This window comes from Amblyraja radiata, chromosome 18 (genome assembly GCF_010909765.2).
Source record: "Amblyraja radiata isolate CabotCenter1 chromosome 18, sAmbRad1.1.pri, whole genome shotgun sequence".
NCBI lineage: Eukaryota > Metazoa > Chordata > Chondrichthyes > Rajiformes > Rajidae > Amblyraja > Amblyraja radiata.
Genome location: NC_045973.1, coordinates 45,232,911 through 45,237,858, shown reverse-complemented (window position 1 = coordinate 45,237,858; position 4,948 = coordinate 45,232,911). Strand labels below are relative to the sequence as shown.

The window sequence follows — 4,948 nt, the reverse complement described above, 5'->3', positions numbered from 1 at the left end:
GACCTATTCAACAGGTAAAACATGGATAAGGAAGCAAAAGCTGTCGGACCAATCGAGGTACCAACGACGAGCAAAGCTTCATCGTTGTGGCAACAACACACCACACGCCTTCGTTGCCAGTAAGCAATTCACTGAAGCTGGTGGCAGCATGAAAGTTGGACAGAGGTCTTAAATCCGAGACCCAAGTCGGGCTCAGGAAACATATGGGACCATCTACAAGTTGGTAATATTTACACTTGTTTTGTACTAATGATAATGATAACATGTGTTTAGTTTATGTGTTGTATGAAAATGGCATTTCCCTTGATAAGGATGGAAGTGGTTCTAGTGACCTTACAACACACAAATCGTTGTGGCATCTAACCATGCAAAGCTGCACAATACTAAGGTTCCAAGCACAGAATTGGGCCAGATTTGTCTTAACAGGCAAGCTCAGAATTATGTCCAGAGTTGTCTTTCGAGGCAGGCTCAGTATTATGGCCAGGATTGGCTTTCGGGACTGGCTCGGAAAACGGGCCAGAGTTGTAGCTCGAGCAGGTACGGAATTCGCAGGCGTGGCCTGTTCATTGTGGAAAAGATGCAGAATGTCGTTTAACTCGCATGTGCAGTAAAAAAAATTCCCAAAATAGGAAACTTCCCATCTGATTTCTTTAGGATGCTCCCATTTACAGAGATCACCGGAGACATTTTGAAAATTATCTGGATAAGGCAATGATAAAACATTGCAAAATGGATTAACTTCAGTTCCCAGGTAATTTACCAGTTTACTAAAACCGATGCTTGGACTGCTCAGAGCTCAAAAACATTTGTCATGTCTTGTCTGGAGGACATTCTAACGCTGTATGTTGTTAAAATCAGCTGTTTCAGCCTCAAACTATGTTTCAGAAATGAAGGTGATACCAATTAGATTTATTCATCATTGGGATTTACTTTTAACTATTAATTAGCCTGTGACTCCACCCTGGGGTAAGAGATTGGAATTAATAGGAGCCTTGAACAATCTTGTTGTGATAAAACAGCCTTCTATTCATTAAGTATAATTGGCAATATAGTGGCTGTAATTCAGCTGTGCAAAGTAGTAATCTCTCAAATGCCATGTAGGTCTTGTGACAGACCTAATGCTATTACCAGCTGAAGCTACCAAGGTCATTATGGTAGACGAACAGTATTCAGCGTTGCTCCAGTAATCTGGTCAGTAAAATTTCAGTTATATTATAAACTGATGGGGCTCTAAGGTGGAAAATTATGAATGCCATCTAGTTCATAGGCAGAGGAGATTTGCATCAATTAGTAATTATTCAGATCTTGGTATGAATTACCTATAGACACTAGGTGCATTCTATAGGTTAAAGGGTTATTGAGTGAATATGCATAATCTGCATGCTCAAACATTAAGTTAATCACTATGGTGGTGGCGTATGTTAGTCACATGGGTGCGATCAAGACAGAATATCCTGTAATAGAATTGAATTGAATTGAATTGAATGGTTTTATTGTCATTCAGACCTTACGGTCTGAACGAAATTTCGTGCCTGCAGTCATACATACAATCATACAATAATAACAACAATAAACACAAATTAACACCACCACAGTGAGTCCTCCAAGCACCTCACTCAAAGGTGGAGGCAAAAACCTTAGGGCTGCAGTCTCTTCCCTCCTCTTCTCCCTCTGCGCTGAGGCGATACCCCACCGGGCGATGGTAAATCAGTCCCGCGGCTCACCGAACCCCGCAACGGGCCGGCTCCAGTCCTGCGTACGCAGCCACTGGCCCGCAGCTGAACCCAGGACTCGGGTCATAGCCGCCAGAACGCCGTCCCTGCCACCGGAGCACCGTTCCAGCCCCGAGCCGGATCGCCCTCACGTAAGTGCCGTTCCTCCCTCGAGCTGGGCCACTCCGACGGGAGCGCCATTCCTCCCTCGGGCTGGGCCACTCCGACGGGAGTGCCGTTCCTCCCTCGGGCTGGGCCACTCCGACGGGAACACCATTCCTCCCTCGGGCTGGGCCACTCCGACGGGAGTGCCGTTCCTCCCTCGGGCTGGGCCACTCCGACGGGAGTGCCGTTCCACCCTCGGGCTGGGCCACTCCGACGGGAGTGCCGTTCCACCCTCGGGCTGGGCCACTCCGACGGGAGTGCCGTTCCTCCCTCGGGCTGGGCCACTCCGACGGGAGTGCCACAGCCCCTCACGGGAGAGTCTCGGCCCCTCGCCAGGCCGTGCTCACGGGAGCGCAGTTCCAGCCCCGAGCTGGGCCACCCTCACGGGAGCGAACCCAGGGCGAGTCCTGACAGGCTGCCTCCAGAGTCCCGAGGTCGCCAGCTCCGCCATTAGGCCTCAGCGCAGACGGAGGCAGAGAGGGGGGATACGACGAAAAAGTCGTATTCCCCCCAAGGGAGAGACAGCAAACCCCGTTTCAACGCCCCACCCCCCCCCCACATAAACACAACCTAAAAAACAAAAACACAACTAGACAAAACGGAAAAAAAACAACACAAAAAAGTAAAAACAAACGGACTGCAGGCGAGCCGCAGCCGTTCCCAGCGCCGCCACTTCCGGATTTACCTAATCTCAATTTACGTTGGAATATCATCACGTGTAATCAATGACAACACAAAATGGGTGTTGGATCACAAAGCATTTAATGAAATTATGGCTCAATGGAATACCGAATTGATATGTTTGTTTCCAGCCTCATTTACCGGTTGCAAAAATATGTGGCATAACAGCACTCTCGCTATAAGGAGAAAGAAGTTATGTTCGTCTCCCTTCATTTTGCCTTATTAGTCGGGTCTTGCAATAAAGTCAGCAAGATCCCGCTCTAGGTTGTCGTTCTGTCTGACTGGGCTATGCAGCATTCTTCCCGCTTTGTCGGGAATAATAATACAACCTTTTACGGTTATTCTAAACATAAAACTTGCTGGTTCAGCCTGTGGCTCGGGAAACCAGCCTCTGCATGATAAATCAATTATTGACGTATAGATTCTGAGTAGACCGCCCCTGCGGCTCGGATTGTCAGACCGATCCATGTATGTGCTCGCTGCAAAATGCAGGGATAGCACCAAGAAAGGAAAGCATTACATTTCCTCTTCAGGAGATGGGAAGCGTTTGTTTAAATACTTAAGTTACATCTAATACGGTACAGATAACTGACGGCTTGGAGTTCGTTTCAAATGGGTCTTTGACAATAAATTAAGTTATAGGACCACTAACTGTGCCCAACGTGCTTTCCCATCATATTTGCTGCAGCAAAAGGGACCCACTCTGTCGGGTTTCACCTTCTGATATCGAGTTATAGAGGATATCTTTCACACAAGTTCCCAGGACAAGCACAGGGCAGTATGGGATATTGATGTGGTATTAACACTATTACACCAGGGGGCTCCAGCTATATCCTTGGCTTGGCTCTCACAAGGTAGTTATCCTCATGGCGCTGGTCTCAGCGCAACGGGTTCAGTCACTACATATTGTGACTGGATAGGATGGTTACATATGCAAATAATATTATTTTAATGTTTAGTTAAGCAGAGCAGACATGAAGTCTCAAACTAGTTTCATGGCATACCTCATGAACCTTCGGTTATGGTCACACATATACAACAATACATCAAGGTCACGAAGAGCTTAGAGGCTCTGAACTAGCAATGTTTGTTAATTTATAAAAGGTATTGGTTTGGACCATCCCCAAGTGGTTGAAACAGGGTTTGGCTCATACAGAAGTAGATTCTGATATATTTTTCTAGTCTCATTCCACCAGGGTTGCTACAACATCAGCAGCAAATGTTATGGACCACATCCTGGCGACTGCAGGATGGGCGAATTAACTTCTGAACATTTCATAATAACCTATTGCCAGACCAGGGGTATTTGCCAACTCTATTTTAGGTTCAGTGGTTAATTTACTCCGAATGAGAGGAGTTACTATTCTTTATTCATTATGAATGCTTCCCTCATCTGTCAATGAAGCAACTGTGGTTGTGGAGACTCATTTCTCACGGCATGAAATCACTGGGTTTTGAAATCTTCACGGAATCACTCACATGACTCCGAAGTAAAATAGTAAGATTAAACGAGAACTTACCAGTTTGAAGTTTCATCTTTATTTTATGAGGTGTTACAGTAAGCGATTACGTGCCCTCCGCTCCCTGCCATCTCTCATAAAGATCACTCGGTAATTCTAGTCTTCTCTAAGTCTTACTATGTTACTTCGACTGCTGGTATCTGTGATTTCACACCGCTGCTTTGAAGCTTGACACGCATGCGGACTGGCAGGGCTCCTTCACGTAATCGCTCACTGTAACTCCTCATAAAATAAAGATCAAACTTCAAACTGGTAAGTTCTCATTTAATCTTACAATCAATTTATAGGATGAGTCTGAAATCCCATGACATTTCAGCCATGCATAGAGATTAATAACAGCCCATATCAAATATTACGTTGCAAAAGCAAGACAAACGGTGGCATAATGAATAACTGCCCTAAAAAAGAACCCGCAGTTGTGAACATGAGACCAGGAATGCGTCAAAATGGCTGCTTGGATTCAAGCAGTTTACATTAGAAGATTTAATGCATACAATTAGTTGTGTGAACTTTTCAGTTTATATGTACAGATACCAAGAATTTGCTCAAAACAACAGAGAAATCTAAAAAATCCAATCTTGTAATTGAAATGGTTCCAAAATTTACACTGTATAAGCCTGATGTCACAGATAATAAATATTGTTTTGGTCAGCAATTGATACAAGCCTACATGATCATTTCTATCCCAAAGTATCAGACATTGAGGAGACCTACTGTACATACATGGATCAAGAAATCGGAAGCCGCGTGAGATTGCCAATTACTCTATTGTGTGCTGAAGGACCTGTGATGAAACAGAGCATGCAATGTGTAAGAAATTTGTTGTGATTTCATCATTGAAAAAACTAATAGAATTATTAAACCCAGGGA

The 4,948-nt window shown here is 44.8% G+C and overlaps 1 pseudogene; it reads left to right on the top strand.

Annotated features, from left to right (window-relative positions):
- The first annotated feature begins 278 nt into the window (after positions 1-278).
- On the top strand, positions 279-420 carry LOC116983619 (annotated as a pseudogene).
- The last annotated feature ends 4,528 nt before the right edge of the window (positions 421-4,948 follow it).